A 25875-nucleotide genomic window follows, 5' to 3' on the forward strand; every position below is an offset into this window, starting at 1 on the left:
GTTGATTGTGGTGATGTGTGTAGATATCTGTGTCAACTGGAGTCTGACCTCTATCGTGTGGCTAATGGTACTGGCTATGTTCGTTATTAGAAAACGTGGATTCTACCATACAATGTGGTATAAATTGAGAACATGGTGTGCAGTGAAGAGAAGAATAGTCACATCTGCTTTTAGCTTGGGTGGAGGATGCTAGTGGAAGTTTAACTATAAGTAGACCCAAGGACAGCCATTGAGAAGATGACCATGATTTTTAACTGGACAGTTGTGAAGGTAGTAGAAGGAGCTGACGCTTCTGCAGATTTGTGTGTCAATCACAGTAAAAAACATCTTGAAATTGCTGCCTCTAAGCTTTGAATGGGGAGCAGGAAATAGTCATAGCTGCTCTGGGGCTATGGCTTGGCATGTAAGACAAAAGGAGCCAGGGAGTAGCCTGGTGCTGCCAGTCAGTGTGCAGCATCTACTTCAAGATGACACAACATAGGATGTGTTTCCTGATATTTGTTAATACAATTTGTTAAATCCATGAGAAAAAGCTTCTTTTTAACCTTTGATTTAGAGGTTTTCTTTGTGGATTAGGCTGACCTTGAACTTGTGGGCTCTCTGCCTTGGTTTCCGAGTCCTAGCTTTATAGTATGCATTATAACACTTAGCAGAGAACGGCATTTTAGACCCACAAGGAATGTTCTCTTGAAAACATTGTGTGTATCTTCATTGTGGCTCAGCAACACACTCCTAAGACATGGCTGGAGGCACAGAGTGCTCCCTGATAACTGATACAGGATTTCTTTACAGTCCATAAATACTCTGTATGATACTTTAAGCTCATGATTTCTTGATACTATAGGGCAGTGGTTCCCAACCTTCCTAATGTTGTGACACTTTAGTACAATTCCTCACGTTGTAGTGACCCCCAACCATAAAATTATTTCATTGCTACTTCGTAACTGTAATTTTGCTACTGTTGTTAATCATAGTGTAAATATATGCAGGATATCTGATATGTGAGTGCACCAAAGGGGTTTCGACCCACAGGTTGAGAGCAGCTACTCTAGGGAGGGGGTTTAGGTGCAAGTATAGAAATTGGCATTGTTCATCCTCCTGGCATAATCTGCATGCTAACTAACCTTGCATGTCACAGTCTAATTCCTTCCAGTTGTGCTCTTCTTCATGTTCTACTCTTTGAAGCCATTCCCATCTAGTCAAATGTTCTATCCTAAAAAGAATGGCCTTTGACCGCAAACAGTGACGGTCACATCTAATGCAGTGTCAGTGGACTGGGTGAGGTAGTGAAGTCTCCTGGAGAGCAAGCTGAGTTTTGCACATGACATGAGGATGTGGCTTTTGAGGTGACATCTCAGCAGATCAGCCTTTCTCTTGCTCTGGAGTAAAATGAAGTTAGTTCAGCTAGCCTCTCTTTAAACACAGCCATGTCAGCTATTGCTCCCAGGGATTGATCAAGTGTGGTGGTTGTTTTATAAATGTTGCTTATGAGGCTAGTCATCTGCACAGTTCTAGGATTTTGAAGCTATGAGGGACTGGCCAGTTCATTCCTTCATTCCTTCCTTCTTCCTTAATATATGTAACTGTTTAATTGAGTTGTTAGCAATTTAGAACACCAGTGTGTGAGGATGCATCCCATTTGTCAGAGTGAACTGAGATCACAGTTAGTCATGGAGCTGAAGAACAACTTTGATCTTGGACAAAATGTGGGAGTGCACAGGGTTCTGATCAGCCATGCTCTAACTGGTATTTCTACATGTAGAAGATCTCTCCCTCCTGGTGCCTGGGCATGCACGGCTGCTTCTTCTTGAAGTAAACATCAGTAGGGTGTTTGGGAATTTTAACTTGGCTAATAGTGACCTTTGTAGAGGTGGCAATGACAAACTTCTAGTGTGTTCTATGTGGAAGAACTCTGTGAAGACCAAGAGGTCCAGTGAGAAGTAGCAGTCACTACCCAGATGCTTCAGGAAAATCATTCTTTTGCCTGTGTAGCACCAGGTGAGCGTGATCAGATGGTCCTGGGAATGACGCTGGCACAGAGCCATCTCATGTGCTGGCAAAAGCACATTTTGCTGCGGCTCAATAGCTTCCATGGTATGTCTTTGGTAGGATAATACCCAGGCATTTTGCAAAACATCACCACCCAATTATCACCATTCTTTTTGCCATGGTTTTGTGACAGTGGCGAAGATCATCTACCTTTTCTTCTTTTCAACCTTGGACTTCTTGGCTGAGTATTTCCTTTTGTACAAGGCCTTTCTGGAGCAGGAGAGTACCTGCCAGTTCCTCTAACTAGGACAGTTTTGGCTGCAGTGGGGCTTCCTCTCCTCGGGCCTTAAAACCTCAGTGTCATCCTTTTTTTGCTGCTTCAGCGGTGGCACCACCAGCCTTCCTGGCTGCAGTTTTCTTCTCCATTGTTTCAGGCTTCTCAGCTTTTTCACCCACTGTCTTGCAAGATGGGAAAGAGAAATTTACAAAGAAATACCTGGGACACTGGGAATGAAATGATTTTCTTGAGATTATAAGCCCCGAAGAAATTGCCAAGTGGGAGTTTGATTCAGCACTGATGGATTGAACAAACTAGAGCAAAATAATGACAACTAACAATAACAACAAAAACTTCTGTCATCTTAAAAATGAAAACAAACAAACAAAAACCAAAAAACTCCAAAACAAGCTGTCATTTTCTGCAGGTGGAAGTGTTCAGTCTCTTTTTGCCTCGGTTTCTGCACGTTTATTATGGGCTTGCTGCTAGGCCAAGGCAGACTGTGTGGAAGGGTTTGAGAATGGATGTTGAACTCAGGTGGATCCTGATTTTGGGCAGGGGGACAGAGTCTGCCCTTAACCTACCCAGTGACTTCACTACTCATCTTCCAATAGAGTTCCTTGATGCTGCTGTGGGGAATTGCCTCTTGACTTGAGTCCTGGTGAGAAAGTGATTTTAAGTCTTTCCTTTGAGGCATGTGACATGAGTTGACTCCCAAAGAATTTATAGTGATATTCTCCCTGACATAAATCCACCCACTTATTTATGTAGTCAGTGGTTTCTTACATTTTCAGTGCCCAAATTAGGCCTGTACCAAAAAGAGTTGATTCAAATGTGCCACGGCATATGGCTCTGTTTATTCACTCTGTCTTGTGTTGTGTTCTGTCTACTTCTTTGAGGGTGTATGCTTAAACAAAGTTAATGTGATTCACTGAGGAAGGGAAAAATCATGCTTTTAACTCAGGGTGGTTCCTCTTGCCCTTGAAGCTTTTTGTCACTATTCAGTGAACTTTGTGTTTGTATGTGTGTGTGTGGTGTGCATGTGCACATGTATGTGGGTGTACACTTAAATGTATGTGTGTGGGAGTCGACATCGCATGTCTTCCTCAGTGACTTTGTACCTGCCATTTTGGCACATGTTCTCTTACTGAACCTGGAGCTCACTAATTCAGGTAGCTGGCTAGCAAGCGCCAGGTATTCTCCTGCGTCAGTCACCCCTTCTCCTCTGTGGGGCTACAGATATGACTCTGCACTCAGCTTTTTCATGGGTGCTGGGGATCTGAACTCGGATCCTTATGCATGGGCGGCAAGCCTTTGCTCATGGAGCTATCTTCCCAGTTTCATCCAACAAACAATGTTGTCAAGGCCCCTGTACCAAGTGCATCCAAGTGCTTTCAGGAGCAGGACAGCATTGAAAGTTGCTCTGTCATCATATCTCTCTTGACAAATAGGCATTGATGCTTCCATTGGAAAGATGAGGAAAGGAACTCAAAAGGTAAGTGCAGATTGAAATCATATAAACTACTAAGTGACAAGGATGGGCTATGAGCCCAACGTCCTAAGATTAATTATTTGTGCTTGTTTTGTAATTGTTGAAAATTTCTCTTCACTCATAGTTTTTAAGATGTGATAATTGTGCATAGTAATGGATGTCACTGTTACCCTTTCATAATTTGTATATCATCCTTGGAGTATATTCCTTGCAGAACATTCTTTCTTACTCTCTCCAATTTGCTTCTCTCCCAGGTGCCCTGATTTTTCCATAGTCTGTGAAAATTTATGACTATCATGTATAAGATGTTATCAAAATATAATTTGAAATTATATGTGAGAAGTTATCTTGTCAACTCATAATTTTTTTCTTCATTGCCAATATTATTCAAAGAAACCCTTTCATGAGCCATATGTCTGGAAGATAAAATTTTGTTATTTCAAGTTGTTTTTACACTAAACTATTGAGAGTAAGTTTGTAAGTGACAATTACTACATCCTGAACAGATTGTAGCAAAGAGTCTTACCAATGGGAATTGCAATTGAAGTTATCCATGACATTCAATTATAAACTATGTATGATAGGAAGGTATTGGATGATTATTTGGAATGTGTGGCATGTTTTTCCTTTAAGTAGATCCATGGGGTTATTGTTTCTGGGTTTTAGGGATTTTTGTTTGTTTGTTTGTTTGTTTGGTGTGTGTGTGTGTGTGTGTGTGTGTGTGTGTGTGTGTGTGGTGTATGTATGTAAGTCTGTAGATGCATGCTCTCCGTGTGTTTGTGTTCATAGGTGGCAGTCAGAAGAAGACAGTACATGTCTTCTCTATCACTCACTGCCTTATTACCCTTAGACAGGGTGATGTATTATCTCTTATTGAATGAGAAGGTTGGTGCTTGGGCTAGGCACTCTGGCTAGTGAGCTCGAGGATCCACCTGTCTACTTTCCCTGTTGGTAGGGTTCCAGGCATGCACAGCTATGCCCAACTTTTTATATAAGAATTCAAACTCAGGGCCTCATGTTTACACAGCCAAGTGCCCTTACTCACCAAACCACCCTCCAGGGCTAATCATTCTCTAGTTGGAAATGTTCTCAAGGAGACGATAATGATTTCACAGCACCAACCTTGAAACTGTTCTCAATTAAATATACCCCGGCCTAAAGATCAAGTGAAATTAGAGCAGAAGCCGGTAACATAAATCATATAACACAGAAAGATGAACAAAAAGGAAAGAACTAGAGGAAGATAATGGCACTTAAGAATGTCTTTAAAGTACTAACAGTTCAAAAATGACATGGGTTCAAGTTCAGAGGTTGGGTGGGGACTTTAGAGATTCTGAAATCAGCCACCGTCTTTGGAACTTCCATTAGCTGTAAGTGGGGGTGTGGCTGATTATTACATAGATTTTTTTTTTTTTGCTTTTAAAATTAAATTTTAAACTTAACCATCTCTGAAAGTGTCAGGATCACATAGGAAATCATTGCAAAGCTTTAGCTGATGAGGCTTAATGTGTTCTGCTAATTTAATTAGTAGTTCATTGCTACATGATGGAGCTGCTCTTGCAGCTTAAGCTGCTGCCTAATTAGAAGTTTAGGTAGATCTGAAACACTTCACAAATTACCTCTGGGGATTTGAGCATGTAATAGAGTCAGTGTGTCCAATTTAATAAAGACAAGATGTCCAATTTGCATTCAAGGATTAGTCTAAGCTGTGTGAAACTCATCAATTTGTGATCTACAAAATTGGTATATAAGCTTGGAAATAAAAGCCTAAATACCCCTCAGATTCAAACTTGGTGTAATTTCATTAGGGAATTATCTTCAAAACTGGATAATCTAGAATGGCTATCATACACCACTCTCTAAGGAAAATTAGCTCCCCCTCTCTCTCCTCCCCGCCCCCCTCCATTTTAGACTAATATTTAAAGTATGATCTCTTAGTGTCTTTGATGAAGAGATATTATTTTTGATCTTTGATATCCTAATACCACTTCTAAAATAACCTTATATTTAGTTCTTCTTCTTAGTTTACCCTTTGCTGTAAAAAAGAATACTCATTAAGCAATCGATGTGTTTCAGAGGTAAACATTCTGGTTCATTTAAATACAACTAAGCATGTTTTAATGAAGGCTTTGTTCATAAGACTTCTCAGTATCTTCAGTTTCATTAAATGGGGATATATTAAAGAGTGTGGTGTAAATTTAAATACCTTTGATTGGCACTTGTGGTATCCAAAATGGATGGTAGGCATGGGTCATACAGTTGTAACACAGTGGGCAATTCTTCACTAAAATATGTTTTCTTCTCCCTGAAGAATCTTTAAAAACATTTTGGATTTGACTTAATCATTTAGACACAGTGTGTACCCTGCAGCATCCCAGAGTTTCCTCTCTTCCCCCTAGCCTTAAACAAGTATCTCTTGCAATAGTTCAGTTTGATTCTTGAAGGAATCCAATTTTATGGCAAGGCCAGGACACTGATGGAGCAGTTACATAGTAATTCAGGGTAGAACAGGAGTGTGTCTCATCAGATGGCCTCAGTCAGAGGTACATAGAAAAAGGGATGGGTTAGACCTGGAGGAGAGGGGAAGCCTCCACGGGCACTGGGGCTTGATTTTGCTGTGTGGTTAGGTGGTACAGTAGTAAAAGGAAAATGTCACATCTGTAGCAGGGTGTTTACAACTTAGGAAAAATCCACCTGGGTCCATCAAGGGGAAGATGGAAGCTTCTAGATAGAACCTTTCTTGCCTGACAATATTGAGTGGGCTCACAACTGCCTGTTCTTTGCATGGGGATCTCAGTGGAATTCATATAATTAGTGAGATAAGTGACCAATAACAATATCTCTGTTTTATTCAACTCTCACTTGTCCACCTTCCTTCACATTTTAACACTAAAAAGCCAACTTTAGAAAAGTATAGTGAATGGATGGAATGAGTTATCTTACATGCAAGTACATGTTTTTAATGTTGTCTGTCTTCTGTGCTGTTCCTATAAGTTTGCTATTAAAATACATTAAACTATAAAAAAAGCCAACTTTTCCAGAAAAGAGGAGACACAGCATAGGTGGTGGGGAGGGACTCATTATCTTAGTACAAATAATCTGATTTTGAAAATATTTGGCCTTTACAGCTGTGAACACAGTGTGACCTTAAGCATCAGATTAACATGCCTGTTTACTTCCTCTGCCTGGAGATAGCTTCCTGAGGATACACTCACTTCCTTGGGAAGTTTCTAACATCCCATGCTGTTAGACTAACAAATAAGGAGATAAAAAGCACTTCATTTGTAAAAAGGTGTTCATTTATATCCAAGATACTTATAGACTTAAAATGTGCACAGCATAGAGGGAATAGCTTACATATAGTTTAGGGATTATTGTAATTTGGCAATGACTGAAGAACTGTAAGGACTGCCCTCTGTGGGAAGGAGGCAGCCATATGGTAAATGATCAGAAACACAATCAGGACCTTCTGCTTGTGTGTAAGGGATGCTGTCTCCCCTGGTGAATTTCCTGGTGCATTAAGGGATGGTTGTTGTTCTTAGTAACTGTGTAGAGTATGTGACTTCTTATAACTGGGCTGAAGAAATCTATATAGAAGAGATTTTTGTGTTGTAAATGATAGAAATATTAAGGAAGGGAGAGAAATAGCTGCTCTGAAAGAAGATGCAGCTATGGGGTCAAGGATCCACCCCCCTAACCCCACTAGCATCATCAGGGTAGCAGTTGCTAGAGATATTTTTATCTGTCTCTGAAGATCTTTAGTCAAGCCTGATATATTCACAGAACTGCTGGTGGGATGGATTTCCTGGAGGAATAAGTGAGAGACACACCAAGGCCGCTTGCTTTTCTTCTCAGTCTTCATAGATACAACTAAGGCTGTTCTAGATAAAACATCAGCCAACACTTCACCACAACTACAGTTTACATACAGTTGCTCTGTTAGGCTTCTCCTCTGTTGTGTGGGGCGGTATCTTTTACCACTTGTGTTACTTGGTACAATTTACATTAAATCTGTGTGATTTATATTGACTCTACTCTGTGAGTGTAATTTTGAACTAATTTTATTCCAGTTATTAGCTACTGTTCTCATATAATGCTTTTTAGAACTGCTATGGAAAACCTTTAGCTTTCCTCTCCTGCCATCATTTTTTCTTGCTGTAAAACTACCCTTATATTCCAGACTCACATCCCCATCTCCTCTTACTCCCCCTTCTTTACTTCCTCCTTTTTTATCTTCTTCCTGCTCCATCCTCCCCATCCTCCCCTTTCTTCCTCCTGCCCCTCCTCTTTGTTCTTCCTCCATTTCCTCCTCCTCCTCCTCATCCCCCTCCTCATTTCTTCTTCTTTTCTTCCTTCTTCCTATTCTCGCCTCCTTCTCCTCATACCCCTCATCTCTCTCCTCTTCCTCTTCCTTCTTCTCAGTCATTTTCCAAAGGTATCTGGATCCTTACAGTAGAGAAATATATTTGCAACATAAGTCAAGAATCAAGTACAGGGTTCTTGCTGTTGTGATCTTACTTCTAACAATACAGTTGAAAATATGTGTTTTACAAGATATCAGTCCATATTGAGTTTGTCGATTTATAATGTTGGACATTACAAAACTTTCTTGGCACGTATTATTTTATTAAGTAGTTTCATTGGGCATAAAGCTGTACTGCTGAGCCATTAAAGATCTGTTTTCTGTATGGGTTTGTTCTCTCAGATCAACTTCTGATAATGTCAGATATGACCACTGAAGTTGGTGACAGTCGCAGGTCACCGAACAAGCCAGGCATTCACTGGTACATTTCATGTATGATTGTCGTTGGTCCTCTTACAATTTTCTGTAGTTTGTGGATTTTTTTCTGAGAAAGAAATAAGGTTAATGTAGATTTGTAAACCCATTTCAGAAAGCTACCAGAATATTTGACAACCATAAGCATTTGATAAATGTCATTGGAATCCCTCATTTAATAAAAATGAAACAAAATAAAAAACCCGTGAAACAAAAATGTCATGATTGCTTTATTGCCACCTAAGTGTGGTTAGCCTTGCTTCCCACCATATGTCCATGCTGTGTAACAGGCTGGAAGAAGGTTCCCTCCAGCCCCGCTTTGGAGCTTTGACGGTTGCAGTATATTTGAAACCAAGCTCAACAAGTTACACCCACGCCTGCCACAGTGCAATCTGTTACACTAGAGTCTTCATCAATTGAATTGTTATTTACAATATGAGATGGAGATTCCTCATTCTCTTGCTTCCGGATGCTGAAGCTCTTGCCAGTGCTCCTGTATTCCTGTTTCTGTTCTATCTGGGCCATGCAGGACTCACTGCTGTCATGAACCAGGGTCCTGGTTTCAAGGCCTACGTCCTCATTGTCATCTAAGCATTCAAAGCATCCCTCAGCCATATCATCAGAGTCTTGACTCTTGAGGTTTTGGCCTTAAAAATCTTATCAAAAGAATTAAGAAAAGAATCTGCTTCCAAAGTGATTGGATCTTGTAGCTGGAGTTTTCTCCAGTCCTGCCCAGCTCCACAGACCCCACTACGGCTTATAAAATAATCACTCAGAAGCTCATATTAATTAAACTGCTCAGCCATTAGCTCAGGCCTACCACTGTCTAGCTCTTACACTTAAACTCAGCCCATTTCTGTTAATCTATATGTCGCCACATGTTCTGTGGCATTACCTGCTGCCTTTACATGCTGCCTCTGGATGGCAGGCTGGTATCTCCTCCACCCAGCCTTCCATTTCCCAGACTTCTCTTCTCTCCTTGTCCCGCCTGTACTTCCTGCCTGGCTACTGGCCAATCAGCATTTTATTTATCAATCAGTCATTCACAGCAGGATCCTCAGAGGCATCCCTTAGTAGCTCTGCTTCCTTGTGGGTTAGACTCTGGATGTGAAGGCTGTTGTGGCTTCTGAGACCTGAATTACATCATACATCTGCCTCCTCCTTCCCGTAAATGGGCTGTGCTTCTCTTCAGGCAGCAGCATCTTGTGTAGCAGCTGGTTCAGCTGGTCTGATGAGAGGTCTATGCACTGGTCATCATCCTCAGGAGGAAAGTCAGCTTCTTCTTCTTCCTTAAGCTCTTCTACATCAAATGGCAGTGTCTGCAACATGGTTAAAATTTCTTCTCCTGAGCTCCTAGGAAGTGAACTTTCTGGCTGGTGTATCAGGAGTTGGAAGTAGTTCTTTGCCACCTCCACTCTTTCCTTGTATGGAACAGAATCTTCTATTAGTTCCTTCAAGCAACCGTCCCTTTTCCAACTTTCAAGGAAGCTGACTCAAAGGGATGAAGTAGTAGCAGAAGATTTTCTGGAGTCAGAAAAAAAATGTGCTACATTTAAAGCACGAAATCTCAAGTCCATGAACCAGTTCATGCCCAATTCATAGGCATGATCCTGGGGATATGATGGAGGTGGCAGCCCGTATCCACTCTGCCAGTCTGGAATAACTCTCTTTTGTACTAGTTGTGCATACAGACATTTAGTGAAAGTGACAGATGCTATTATTCATGCTACAGAGGGAAAAAAAAACATCTTAACTGTGAGAGGCCCAGGTCACTGAGGTCCCATAGGTGGAATGCCTGGACTGCTGCAGTCATCGGTATGGTTCATTGTTTGAACAGGGCCCCAATGCCAGTATAATGAAGCAATATGCTTCATGAAGAGAGGTTTCAGTCTTTCTGGATACCCCTGGATGCATCTGTTCACAGCAGTTTGTACATATTCTGGAGCTAAAACTTCTGGGTGTACTGAGATTATACTCAAAGCTTGTTGGATTCTTGGGGTGTGAGTGAGTAACAAGGATATTCTTTTATATTTCCTTGGAGCAGGACTAATGCACAACTCCCCAGTTTGGTGTATCTCTTAAACCTGGTTTGTGTATCAAAGAAACTTACTTTTTCAGTAGATATGGCTGTTAACACAGAGACCCACAGCTGGTCAGGGTGGAGAGAGTAACAGACTGTAGGGTGCTTAGTCATAAATGGTACATCTATATCACAGTCCTCTTCCCAAGGCTCAGGGACCATTGTGGAAGAGGAGACAGAAGGACTGTAAGAGCCAGAGGTGGTAGGCATTTATATATATACTGTGTTTTGGACATAACAGAGCAGTTGCACATATGAACTCATGGTTCAAGCCAGACAAATCCAGCTTAGAGATGGGAGGGGATCACCAAATCCAACCCCCTAGCTGCAGAGATATTGACAATTGATAGCTGTCAAGAGGAGAGTCTGTTTTCTTTAAGGGATTGGCCTCTGGTAGGTTGGCCATGTTCCAGTGGGTGGTCATAGACCCAAGAATTATACAGTCAGTCACAAATTCAATCACATTGGACGGGGCTCACTAATTGCACTACTTTATGATCAGTGGTTATGCATTTGTAACTGTCTTTAGTACTTCAGTCGAGAATGTGCTTCAGGATGCTGTGAAGGGGGACCAAAATGAGACTTGGTCTTGAGCTGCAAAGGTTTCTGAGAAATGCTTATGTTTGGACACAGTAATAGGAGGGAAGAGATATATATCAAGGTCAGGGCTGCCCATATAGCACCTTCAAAGTTATGGAAAAGATGGAGAGATTTTCTTCTAAGAACAGAGAGGAGACACTGTGGACTTTGGGGGTGGGCAGAATATCTTTTTCTGCCATGGTGGGCGTGAGTGGATAGTAAGAGGAGTAGCCAGTTTCATTCAGAGATACCTTTGGGCCAGATAGGAGTTTACAGTGCTTGTTCTGTGGTCCTGGCCTGTGTTTTCATCCTCAGTTTTTGTTTTTTTTCTTTCCCTAGAGGACTCTCAGTGTGGCCACTAATATTCTGTGACCTGTGGTTTGCAACAGGATAAATACAGAGATAAGAGTGGTTTTTAGAAAATGCTTGTTTCTTCTGTTAGGTAGAGAAGCTTCCCTTCTAGAACAACCACCTACTATATCATATAAACTACCTTCTCTCTCCTGGGTGTCCTTGGCTCTCTTCATGGAGGAGCTCTATGTGCTAAACACTTTGAATCAAGCTGCAGGGCTGATTCAGTAAAAGTAATAGTGAGGACCTGGGTATAATAATTGTCTTCAATAGTCTGTTAATACCCTTAACATGACTATGATTTCTAAATATTGTTTTCTTTTTGAGACAGAGATTCATATTACCAAGTCTGTCTTGCAGTTTCTTATCTTCTCCATTACGGTGATTACAGCCACATACCACCACTCCTCATTTATGTGGTGCTGGGTTTTAAACCCAGGCCTTTGTGCAGTCTACCAACCAAGCTCTATTCGCCACCCCCCATGAAGTCTTGCTGTCTTCAGCATATTCATTTTAGAACACAGTATTCTCTGATTGCATTAACAATGCAAGATCTCTTACAGTGACAGGGACCAACTTATGATTGACTAATGTTGGGAAACATTAAAGCAGGGAATCATTGAAAAATTAGTAGGTGTACTGTGAATGTGTTTTTTAAATTAAAACATATCACTACATCTGTTCTGCTATAATTTGAAGTCATGTTAAATCGCTTTCTTTGATTATGTAACTAGTGATTGATTGGAGTTCTGTGTTGTTTGTTTCTTGCATTAATCATGCAGCAGCCTCTCCTTTGCAGTCATCAGCACTGGTGTCTTTGAAATTAGATTTTTTTTCAAAAGTGGCACATCTAATAGAAAGGCTTTCAGGAATATAATATGAAAACAATGAGTTACATATTTAGTCAGAAGCCTACATGTCTGAAATCAGAAATAGTATAATTTAATAGTTATAGAAGAAAAGGGGAGTAGAAAGGCTCTGTTTAAGTGTTTAATCTGCACGATAATGGCCTTGTGTCTTGCTTGAGAGAAGAGATGCAATTGTAATGAATGGCAGCTTTTCCATCGCTGAAACTCTCTTTCTGTAGAGAAGGAGCATCTGACATTTGCTGTGGGTCATTCCACCTCAGAGAAGTCAGGAAAGGTAATGATATGAAAGGTTATAAAATAAGTGAATGAAAAGGAAATTCCAATCATGTAATAAAGACAGTTTCCAGTGGACAGAGATTGGAGTCAGTGTGAATGGTTTCCTTATGAGCTTGGAGCCTGTATAAAAAGGGAGGGACTGTAGCACAGTGAAGCAAGGGTAATGGCCATTATGTTTTGGGGCAGCATTATGGAAGGAACACGGATGAGTGGAATACATACAAAAGCATGCTGTTGCATATACAGGTAATGGAGGAGCATGTTTATGGGAGTGTGTGAGCCAGACAAGAAGCAGAGCAGCTTAGACAAATATCTACAGTTCTTTTGCTAGGAGGGAGCATGCCAATAAACTGTACAATGTACAGCAACAGCAGCAGACAGCATTCAGTAATACCCACCTTATGCTCAGCATGGTTCTTCTAGTAACTCTCTTCACCCCCCCCCCACCAAAAAAAAAGTAGGCAGGCATTAGTATAACTCTTTTCGAAGTAAGAAGCCAAGACAGAGAGAATAGTGATTTGCTCAAGACACCACTGCTTCTAAGTGCCTCAAACTAAGGCATCATTTCCTTGATTCTATTTCTCATAGGAGAGCTCCATAATTTTAGATTATGGTCCATTAAAAAGTGATGGAGTGTTTCAAAGAGAATCTTGAAAGTGAGTAGTAGGCAGCATGCTGAACCAATCACAATGTGAAGGACAGAAAGAACCAAGATGAACCAGTTTGTCTTGAAAGGATCTAAATTTCTAATATCACAGCCCGTTTCTGGTTAATCCATTCAGCTAACCTCCATTAATACCTATTCTTCATCAACTGTCCTGAAGAATAAGGAGACATGACACATACCAATCTTGCCCTCAAGGGATAAAACCTGACATGAAGACAAAATTAAGTCTATAATTAGGAGGAATATAATATTCAGAAAGCAAAAAAAGGCCTAGAGGAAGGAGTAGATGTGCCCAGGGAAGTATAGATCTTGCAGAAGTTTCAAATAGGAGCTGATGTGTGATCTAGGTTCAGTATATGAGAAGCAGTTGTCCAGTGGTAACTAGAAGACAGGATCATTTCTGCATATACAGAATGGTTCATTGGTTGTGCCAAGGGTTTTGTGAAGTTGGTCATCTGACCCTGAGATATTCAAAGTGATATAAGAGGACCAGTTGGATCACATTTGAGAACCGCTTAGAGAACTGATTCTCATGATGACCTTTAGACCAGTGGAATCAGAGCTTGCGTTTAAAAATCATCCATGGGTCATGCATTCATATCAAAATTTGAAGATGTCAGACTTGGATGAGTGATTCTAGTGTTGAATGCTTGCAAGTAGTGATGACATAGGGAACTATCTGTCTGGCATACTAGGCAAACTTCAACTTTAATTCTGAGGGCAACAACGACTGTCATAAATCCTAACTCAGAGCATAAAGCTAATTTGCACATCCTTCCTAGCCCTCAGCTTGCATATCAACCTACTTGCAGATTGTAGAAAAAAAATGGTATATGCTCAAAGTTTTTAGTCCACTAAATGTCAATGATGCCAAACAATGTTTATAGAAAATAGTCTTTCAAAATTTGTGTTACTAGAAAGTAGATGAAGAGAAAGATCAGTCCTCCAGGATTATCTTTATTTTATGGCTAGCATATTATCCCCTGTAAGAACTGAGCAATGAGGCACAGGTTCTTTTTTTTTCAGTAGGCAGTTTTATTCTGCACTGAGTTCACCCAGAAACTATCTCCTTAAGAAATGCCCTGAGGGGCAATACTTGAGTAAGTGTTGTGATTCCTTCTGTATCAGTGGCATTGTGGTAATTTATTCATGGCTTTCCAAGTTATAGATTCCATCTTTTCCTTTTGGTCTAGAACTATCAAATTTAGGCCTGGGCTGAGGATTTGAGTTAATAGACTCCTAGTCTTCAAGTCAGAATCTATTATTGAGACCAGGCGGAGCTCTGTTTCTCATTCCATCACAAAATGATGAGATTTTTCTGTCTTTCATAATATTTGATGCGTTACAATATGACATATAAAGGCTACTTGATCACTTCCTGGTATATGGCATGTATTTAGTAAATGGTATCCCCATTCTTTACAGACTTGGGTCTACTTATTTATAATCTACTATTTATAATCTGGGGGGGGGCAAGGAACACAATGAGGGCTTCATGGGTGAACTCTGATATTTCTGCTGCCTCTGCCACATTGTTTTTCCCTTTTTTGATCCACTCAGATGTGTACTATAGAAAAACTTTCCTTTTCTGTGAGGAAGAGGCAGATATACTAGGATGTTTAGAAAAAAATCCTTGGATTGCATGATATCAGGTCCCTGGGAATCTCCATCTGTGCATTTATTTGGAGCTGTATAGATTGATGTTGTGTTAGACAGCATTTGTGTCATAGGGCTTCTATAATAACAGAACCACAAACTAGATCGCTTACATTTCTGGCATGTAGATATCGGAAATAGACTGATGGTGGCCATTTTGTCCTTAGAAAATACAAGAGAGTTCTTCCTCTTTTAACTTGTTGATGTCCTTCTGCTTGTAGATGTGTCATCTCTACTCTCTGTGCCCTTTGAGGCATGGTTCTCTCTGTGTATCTCTTATACAGATGAAGGTCTTTTGGGATTAAAGGCCCATCCAACATCACCACATCTTAACAACTGTAATCACAGCAACCACAATTCTGCCTCCAAAAAACTCATATTCTGAGGTGTTGGGAATTAGAATTAATTATATTTTGGGTTGACATAATTTAACCAATAGCAGAGTCTTAGGGGACTACTCTCTTCCCTGTCTTTAGTGTTTCCTGTGTCGCCAGAGGAAATAGAGCTCATATTGCTTAAGAACCAGATATGACCTCCTCATACTACTCAAACAGTGCAGCCATGGGTCTTCTCATAGTACTCAGGGAACAATGCAGCCATGATTACTAAGGTTCACACAGATGGCCTTGACTGAGTTCCTATGGCTGAAGCTTGCTAATAAACCTGGAGTTAGAATACCCAATGCAAACTTCCTGATAATCTCTCTCTGTTCTGTGTTTACCACCTTTGCTTCTAGTATTTGTTTCCTTAGGCTCCTAGTGTCCCCAACACTTTCCCATGGGACTGAGAACTGAAGGTTATTCTTACCTACCTTATCAGCAGGCATATTTAAAGTAGGGGACCAAGACAGAATCTATCCCTGGATGTTCAGTTCCTCCTTCCAAACTCTATGATCTATTAATTAACTTCTTTCTTGGTTGGGGATAATTGGAGATATTAGAGACAAATGGAGAAACTATTTGCATAAAAATTGCTCCATGTGGAAGCAGGAACAAATGATTGGGAGCAATTGTCTTTAAATGTTCTTATTGCCATGGACTTGAGAAGTCCATGAAATGCACAGACAGTTGGTTCAGTGTTATTTCTAGATGAGTCTATGTAGATGTCTACTGATGAAAGTAACACTTGAATTTGGTAGACTGGCATCAGATGATCATTCCCCTGAATGGAGGAAGGTGTTATCTCATCTGTTGAAGGGCTTTGCAGAATAAAAGGATGAAAAGAAAGAATTCTTCCTGTTTTCCTTTGAGTCTAAGCATTGATTTTCCTCCTTTGGACTTGGACTTAAATTTACCCCATCACTTCTTCTGAATCTCCTTCAGATTTCTGACTGCAGACCTTAGAGTCTTCAATTATGAACCACTCCACAATCATGATCAGTTCTTAGTGTGAGTGCTAGTCACATTTTGAAGGACATATATCCTGACATATGATTTCAACAAGAATAGTAATTAAAAATTGATAGTTTATGGCTTAGAAGAGATTTCAGAGATATACTAACACAACCCTGTTCTAGCAATGTATTTACACCCCTATCTCTATTTATATGCTCTTTTGGAAAATATTAAACCAGAAAATTACATGTTATATAATTTTCCAATGTTTTCTGTCTGTTATATAAATTTAAAGAAAAGTATTCACATTTATTTTGGAAATGAACATGGTTTTGGTACTTCCATAGATACACACCCTGTCAATTTTGAGACTGAGCCTTCAGCACTCACAAATTTCAGGACTCATGCATCCATCCATGTCGCACATAGTATAGAATGGTGATTCATGCCTGGTGTTTGATTGCTGATATATAAGAATTTAGAGTGGTTGCCATGACCAACAATTTGGGGCCATCTGGAACATTAAAGTTTATAATCCATGGAACCTGTTATTTAAAGCTAAATGAAAAAGCTCCCCATGTAGTATGAGGACGAGTTTAGCCTTCTGGGTGGTTTTGAATGAATGTCAAGAAAATTGGTGTGTTCTCAAACCAGTTGGACAGTGTCTACCAAAGCAGGTTACCCTTGGTTCCCTTAGAGTAGGACAGACACAGATGAGCCTCTTGGAGGAAGCTGAGAGAACAGAGGGCAATGGACTCTGGACCAGAGCTACCATCCAACCTTCTTATTTGCTTTAGTCTCCTACAGCTCTCATATGCTGTGACAAGTGACCCAGTGTGCAACTGATTCTGTGATTTGATTTAGGAAAAAAATAGAGTTGCATTGAGTACCTACCTTGTGCTGTTCTCTGACCTTTCTCTTGAGGCCCAAGTCTCATTTTACTCATCTCAATTATAATTTGTTTCATGAGTTTCATTTACTTTTTACATGTAATACACAGAACTTACATGTTTGACAGTTATTTATTTCAGAGTGTCTAAAATGAATAATACCATGAGCAGACACACTTTTCACATGATAAATTTTTATGTGAAATAAAAATAGAAATAGCTCAAGTTGCATAACTTTAAATACTCTCTTTAGCAGCAGGAGTTCCACTCACCAAGCTCCATCACGGAGATGCTCCTCTTCAAATGGGTTGGAATTATTAGCCTAGCTAAATTCTTCTCCCCTGATAAAGTTTTATAAAGAGAGAATTGGAAAAATTCTAACTCAGGAGCTGTGTATATTTTGGATCTTCTTTCTTTCTTTCTTCTTTCTTTCTCTCTCTCTCTCTCTCTCTCTCTTTCTCTCTCTCTCTCTCTCTGCCTGCCTGTCTGCCTTCCTTCCTTCCTTCCTTCCTTCCTTCCTTCCTTCCTTCCTTTCTATTTTTTCTTTTGGAAATGCTAAGGAAGAAGCCAGGGAATTAGATATAACAAATGATAACTCTGCTATCGAGCTATATCCCCAGCCTAAATTTTGAATTTCTAAAAGTCAACAAAACGTAGCCTATAATCTCATTGTTCCCCAGGTCATGCTCATGTTCAGATCCCTGAAGCAGTATTTCTTAAACCATGCATTACCCTCCTATGGCAGAATGTAAGCAAGTACATTACAAATCTACTAGATTAAGGGATGGCCCACCACGTGGATACCCTCACTGTCCTTATCTTCCTTACCTCTTACATTAAGGGTAGGATTGGAAAGATGTGTAGAACATGAAACTTAATTGTTTAAAATAAGGAGTGTGAGATTTGAACCATGCTTTTTTATTGTGAAAACACTGGTGTCTATAAGTACAAGAATTGGGAATGGTGAGATGAAGGCTTCATGCAGGCACAGTTGATGTACAGTGTTGCAGAGTCCTGAAAGATGTGTCTTTCTTTCTGGTTTTATTTTTTAAAGTGTGTGTGTGTGTGTGTGTGTGTGTGTGTGTGTGTGTGTGTGTGTACACCCATGCATGCACACATTCATGTTTTTGTGTGTGTCTGTGCCTGGATTTGATTTCAAGTGCCTGTGGAGGCCAGAGACATTGGATATTGGATTCCCTGGAGCAGGACTTAATGGTGATTGTGAATCAGCTGCCCAATATAGGTTCTGGGAACTGAACTCAGGTCCTTTGCAGTGGCAATAGACTCTCTTAACCACTGAGTCTCGTTCTATCAAGAACCAAAGTGTGTCTCTCCATTGCAGGCTTTGGTCACCTGACTGCAGACCATGTCTTGGCTCTTCAGATTTGACCCAAGTCTCTTGTCAAGTCCTAGAAAAGATGGGGAAGTAATGTGTCCATATTGGTACTCTTCTGTATATCTGACTCAGTGTTTGCCACCATTGAAAGCCAAAATAAATGATTTCTGAATTAAACACTGCTTATACAGTTTCTAGTTTCATCCATTAAAAGAGATAATGCTGGAATTTCCCTTCCCCACATAGCCTCACTGAAAGTTTGCTGTTTGGGTTGATGTTTGAGGGAGGAACTTGTTAAAATGGTAATGAATCCTCTCCTGCCACATCAAAGGAGAGTAGAGAAAGGAGAGAAAGATTGCAAGACTAATTTATTCATTACTTTTTCTGACTTGAGAATTGCTTCATTTCTGAGGAGTCTTTTTCTTTTAGTCTGAATGTGGTTTCAGTTTGATTTGTTGCTTTTAAAATTCTAAATCTTGCCCTCCCTCCTTCCCTTCCTCCCTCCTTTCCTTCCTCCTTCCTTCCCTCCCTCCCTTCTGCTTTGATAGAACTTCATGTAGTCCAAGATGGGCATCAGGATGAGCTTGCACTTTGGATTCTCTGCCTCTGCCTCCTGAGTGTTGGCTTGCACATATGAGCCACCATGCCTGATGTGCCAGGGATGGCTCCTAGGTCTTCATAGGTGCTAGGCAAGTACTCTACCACCTGAACTACATCCCTAGCCCAGGAGACTAAATGTTATCATCTCAGAGGGGGTGCAAGAAGCTCGACACCTCAACAAGCCAGGTTGTTTTCATAGACTGAAATGCTGTCACTGAGGTAGGTGTTCCTTAGTATGTAGTTTTAGATGTAGAAGGTATAACATACTCACAAGGCAGAAAACAGTAGAGCAACTGAGAACCATGATGAATTATCATTGTATGGGATACCTATTCATAATTTCTCACCGTTGGATGGATCCGGGGCAGCAACAAAGAAGATAGTGAATGCCGAAATGTTTTCAGGTATTTATTCAGCACTCCTGAGGCTTATTTGATCTTTTCATTCCTAGTTCACCCACCATAGTAGTAGGCAGTTTTCTTGGGCAAAGTAGTTGGTACTCAAGGCTAGTTTAGGTGAGACATCTCTCACCACCATCTAAGTGCATTTTTTTTTTTAATATGGGCATTTGATTTTGGAAATATTTTGTTGTTTCATTTTCATTAAACCAGACACTCTATTTATAATCACATCCCTACTTCCGTTGATGAATTTCTTTACATAGGCCTTCATGATGGGAAAATTATTTTGTATTTTCCCATATTGTTTTTAAAGTATCTTCTTAACCCTTTGTCTACTTTGCAATAGTCCTACTTGGTTCAATTCTAATGAAGCTCTACAGAGAGAATTTTTTGCCAATAAGGCAATGACTTGGGTACACTGTTCCCTTGAAAATGGCAAGGTAACTGCTGACACTTCCTTTCCAGCATTGAATTGTGGCTTATTCAGAGCTTTCTCCCTCTTAACAATCATGGACAGGTAATTACTTCATTGGTATTTCTAAGAAACTCTTGAAAGTACTGAGGCCTAATGAGGATGGATAACTGTGAAGGGAGGAAGAGACTGTGTTGAAAATCATGATTAATCTAGCAGCATGGCTGGGACAGCCTCTCTAGCACTTCTTTGTAAAGTAAGGATAATAGAATAGGCGTGACATTTCATGCAAATTAAAGGTATGTTGTTTGGCACAAGATAGAGATAATGTACAACGATTTTAATTTAGAATATTTATATATTAGTTGATATCACATTAAAAAAGAACTAAAATGTAATAGGGAGCTTGCTTGTCTGTAGAATTCTCTTTTATTTCCCCCAGTTTAATCTACCAGCATCCTAATGAGGGGGTGTTGTTATTATTCCATTCACAGGTGAAGGAAGTAAGACAAAGCAGTCTTGCCTAAAGTTATACATCTAGTAAATGGTCACCTAAGAATCGGACTCAGACAGTATGGCTCCAAAATGAAGAACTTGAAAGAATGCCAGGGAACAATTTTCAGCAGATTTAGCTGGAATCAGCCTTGAAGACTGTCTCAACTGCTGTCTGTGTGGCTATGGCAAGGTCTGGATAGACCTTCCTACATTAGTGGAAATTAGACATTCTCCTTGGCTGATCCCAGCCCTCAAATCGTTTTCAGATGTTCAGGACTGTGGGGTTGCTGGAAATGTTTAAACACCACGTTGTTGATTTCGGTTATTCTGTTGTTCTGCGATCTCCTAAGACTCTATTTAATGTCAGTGGTGTGTTACCAGGTGATCATAACTGAGGGCCTTTACTCTCACTAGTTAAAACATATGGACTATAGCTCTTTAGAGATTCTAATGTGTTACTGCCCGTCAACTGACTGTCACCTCATATATGGCAAACCAGTACCCCAGAAAATGCTGGTGCCAACAGTGCCCGATTCAAGCCTATACTTTATGGAGGGTTTCTCTTTTCCAGGAGCTAAGCTGGCAGAGATACTGTTGATGGTGTCTGCTGGTTCACATCACAGGATAGGATCATATTTAGTCTGGTCCTCAGGTGTTAAATTTCACTGGTTAACATTCTCTGATGCTATTTCTGGCCAGCTTGGATGCTTGGAAGTTTTACATTAAATGTCATTGTTGTAACATCATAAGGGTAGCATGGTAGTGTGGTTCTTCAACAACCACAATATATCTATTTATCTTCAAATAGCAAAAAACCTTTTCAGTCACAAAAAGTTATCTATCATTTGTAAGAAAACTTATCTATCATTTGTAAGAAAACAAATTTTATTTGACTTTCATGAATTCTAATGGCTCAGAGAGAATAAGCAGTGTGTACATTTTCAATGTGGGAAGACCCATGTCAATCCCTAGGAAGAAATAAGTATCCTATAATGGATTTAAACACAGATCTCACATATGAAGACTACTGTTCTATTCTGTGTATTACACATTTTATTTCTTATTCTCTTCTCTCAGAGGTCACCATAAAATTACCATGCTGTCTCCTGTAGTATGTTACCTATTAAATCTAAATGACAAAAGTAGCCAAGTCTAAAGTCTAACAAGCAGAAAGTTTTAATGTCTACAAAAATGGAGTATTGAAGAAAGAAGTATTCAGGAAGAATCCAGGTTTGCATTAATAGTACTGGACTAAAATAGAGATACATTAATATAGTAGTGTATTAATATAGTTTATCTTTCCATTCTTGTTCCTTTCCATAGCACATGGTAGATAACAGTAAGAGTGCAAGAAAGAAGAACATTGTAATTCCTGTTTTATTTGCACTAACGGCCGGGAAAAGAGAATGGCGCAACATTAATGTTTATTGGAAACTTTTGGTACTTCATTTATTGGTATAAAAAGATTACACTTTCCACCACCACAATTAATATAACCAAAGTAGGCAATGGCACGTCCACTTTTATCAATGGATAAACTTAAGAAGAGAGGAGAAAGCATTTTTGCCTGAACTCAAGCAACTGAGTTTCAGTGTCAGAATGTTGAGACCAGACTGCCTGTTGCTTCTCCTTTCTCAAGTTGTCTCTCTAAAGCCTGGAAGTGAGATAGCGGCTAGAATGCTCCCAAGGAATGTTTGAGTGCTGTTACACCTGATAAAGTGTTGCTACTAAAACATGCTTTAGTAAAAACCATCAAAGCATCACAAAAACAAAGGGATTGAATAATAAGGTACTTTTAAAATGCATGGTTTAATTTTTTTTACTACTATCTACTACTGAATTTAGTTTGCTTCAAGTTCACATTGCAGGTGTGTTTCCACATTAATGTTGAAGTCATTCAAGAACAAAAAGTGGGGTGTGACATTAATTTGTTTTATGGGATCTTATTATGTCTCCTTTTAAAAGTTAACATCTGAATCGGAAATAAAGCCACATCACTGTTGCTGATATCCATGCGTTTAAAGTATAGGTAAAACAATGTGTGTAAATCCTCCTAGGATGCATAAAATAGAAGTGATCCATAAGCAGTCACATACGATGTGATTTGGGACTCTAGCACTAGGCATATCCTGAGGGATTTACTCTTCTAATAGCACAGCACTTCTGTATTTTAATATTTCTGGGACATTCCTGTGACAATTATGTGTATGTGTGCGTGTGTGTGCATGTGCGTGTGTGTGTGTGTGTGTGTGTGTGTGTATCCTGTCTGAAATAAAGCCCAGCTTAACTGTTCAGTATTCACAGAGCTAACTGGATCAAACACCAGCATGGCTCCAACTTGGTCAATGGAGGCAACATTGCTGCAAGATCCTCTCTGTGACCAACTTCTCCATGCATTTGTGTGGAACGTATTTTTCCATCCAGGCTGCCCTGGCCACAGTAATTTTCCATGCCTCCAATCTTCTCGTCTTATGCCCTGTTGAAGACTTCCAATGCGCAACATACTCCAACTAAAATGAACTTTCCCTCAAACTATGGAGAAATGACCACTTGAAGACTGACTCTATAACTTTTATTGCCTCTGACTGTGCTCATCAGACGCTTAGCCAAGTCAATTTCAACTTTTTGGAGCCAGAATTGTTCTTATGCTTTTAGGAAAGCGGCCATATTTTCATTTCTTTTGGGGATGTACTTATTTTCTTCTTTTTAACACAGTAAGTGTACATTTTAACATTGTAAATCTATCATGCCTTCCTCGTTGGTTGCTTTGATAGTGCATTATTGGTTTGGTATTTTAACAAGGACAGGTCTTGTAGTTATAGAAGTTCATGCCAATCTAGGGAACAATAGAACAGATGGGGGAAAATTCATGGGGACTGGCCGTGGTGATGTTATGAGGCCCCGAGACCAGAATGGAACAGAGAAAAGTATCATATTTTGGCAGAACAATTTTGAGCTACCCAGTTAAGCTGTCTCAACCACCTTATTTGTGTGCTTAGGCAAGTAGATTTGTTTCTGGCAGTATGTAGCTATCTAAAGGTGTTCTTGCGGTTTGGGTTTTAAAGGCATTAATCATGTGAGTGTATAACCACAGCTTATTGCTCGTATGTCATCTCGGTGGGAGTGTCAGGGAATGATGCTGAGCTGGTGGCTTCCATTTCATTTCAATCCCAGTCTGAGAGTCTGAGTTGCACATTAACAGGCCTCTCTGTCTGTGCTTCTGCCTTGTGATTGGGTTTCTTCCAGCCATCTTTGTTGCATCAGCTCTCTGGAGGCATTGGGGACAAACCTTGATTCTAGCTGGATAGACTCAAAGAGGTCCAGCAACATCCTCTGGGCATTTTCACCAAGTAACACCTGTTTTTATCTGATTCTGACCTTCAGTCCTTGGACGTAGATTTCTGCCTGGTTCCAAGATGGACTGTAAAGCTGCAGGAAACCAAGCAGGGTGGGATTGATGCCAAGGTAGGAAATAGATCAGTAGGATAGAACAGAATCCAGAAATAAACCTATACAACTGATATTTTTAGCAAATATGAAAAACTAATCCAGTGGGAGAAAGGATAATCTATAAAACAATCAGTGCAATAACAACTGGGAAGCCACATTGCAACAAAATTAACTGTAAAACACAGATAACTCAAAATGGACTGTAGACAGAAGGTAAGAGCTGTGAATAAAACCAATTTAAACAAAACAAGATAAAAGTTCTAAGGCTGGAGAAATGATTCAGTAGGTAAAAGAACTTGCCATACTAATGTGAGGACATAAGTTTGGATACCCACAACTCATATGAATACCAGATGTGGTAATGCATGTCTGTATCCAGGATGTACACCAAGAAGCAGGAGGTAGAGCTAGGAGAGTCCCCGAAGCACATAGGCCAGATATCCTGGCTTATGCTGCTGAAGAGCAGGAGAGATTCTGTTTCAAAGAAGGCAAAAACCAAAAATGGCACCTGAGGTTGCCACCCGATGTCAGCAAATGCACTGTGGCACACATAATAAAAAGAAAATATCTAGAAGGGAAAATCTTATCTTAATAGTTTGCCAGTACTTATATAATATGGCACAAAATGCCGAATCACAAAAAAATGAATTTCTCTTAACTTATAACATTTTTATATTTGAAAATCATTCTGTAAGCAACTTTAATAGCTATAAAAAAAGACCTACTCAGAAAAGGAAAATGAATCCACAGACTAGCATATGTGAGAAAAATCGTTTCTAGAAATACATCTGATAGCGAATAAAGACCTAGAAGATGTAAAGAACTCACAAATCTGAATACCAAAGTCCAAACAAACATCAATAAACGTGTTAATCAAATGAAGATAGTTTCCAAAAGATGAAATATAAACACTACAAGAAACAAGAAAACATGATAAACATCCTTAGGCATCAAAGAAATGCAAAGTAAAGTGATGTTGAAATCCATCTCACACCAATCATATTGGCTGTCATTGAGAATCAAACAAAACCTGCTGGAAAATATTTGTGTGGGGAGGAATAGCATTATACATTGCTGGTAAGAATGTAAATCAGTCCTTCCATTAGAGAACTCAGTATGGACCTTGCTCAAAATAATAAAAAGAGAAATACTGTGTGACCCAGTTCTAACACTATTGGGTATATAAATGAAGGGTTCTACATTATTACACCTTAGAAAAACAGCCATGCTTACAGTATTCAAATCATATCATAATCAACCTAGGTGCCTTTCAATACATGAACGGATAAAGAATGCATCTATAGCTTCACAATAGAGTTTTTTTATTCTTCATAAGAAGAACAAAATTATGTTTTTATTTGTATAAACACAGATCATTATATTAAGTAAATGGCATGTTTTTATCATATGTAGATTAGTGGATAGAAAGGGTATGAGTGTGCATATGGTCAAAGTACACAGTATACTTAGTTTATAATACCTTTAGAACACTCATCATTATGCGTAATGAATACATGCCAGTAAGATTTTTTTTTATAAAAGACATTATCACTTTTAAAAGTCAAGGATGCCAAAGGCTTGAAGACAATATCTGTAAAACTTTGCTTGATATACATTTAAATCTAGAATATATAAACAATTTTTAAACTTAATAAGAAGAACAGCAGTCTAGTAAGAAAAGAGCCATTCTGTAATGTATGTATGATATGATGACTAGAATAAAATCTTTAGAAATCACATTCTTTCTGAAATAGAAGAGTTTATTGATCCTTTATAGAGGCCAGTAAGAAAAGGATCTTGGGGTCTGTTGGACCAGCAGTGATACTAATTAGGAGTTGGAAATATGTCCATAGAGTCTAAGACACAAGTGTATTTACAGTAAAAAAATCAAGGACAGCACAATTTTTTCATTTAACTTTTACTGAAGCTGGGCAGTGGTGGCAC

The 25875-nt window shown here is 39.5% G+C and overlaps 1 protein-coding gene and 1 pseudogene across 1 annotated transcript in view; one reads left to right on the forward strand and one right to left on the reverse strand.

Moving 5' to 3' along the window:
• Fbxl7 (F-box and leucine rich repeat protein 7) overlaps positions 1 to 25875 on the forward strand; it is a 366946-nt gene that overhangs the window by 118759 nt on the left and 222312 nt on the right. The gene's annotated exons all lie outside the window — the stretch shown is intronic.
• On the reverse strand, positions 1753 to 9150 carry LOC131921764 (large ribosomal subunit protein eL6-like; annotated as a pseudogene).

The sequence above is a fragment of the Peromyscus eremicus genome, chromosome 11 (assembly GCF_949786415.1).
Source record: "Peromyscus eremicus chromosome 11, PerEre_H2_v1, whole genome shotgun sequence".
Taxonomy (NCBI): domain Eukaryota; kingdom Metazoa; phylum Chordata; class Mammalia; order Rodentia; family Cricetidae; genus Peromyscus; species Peromyscus eremicus.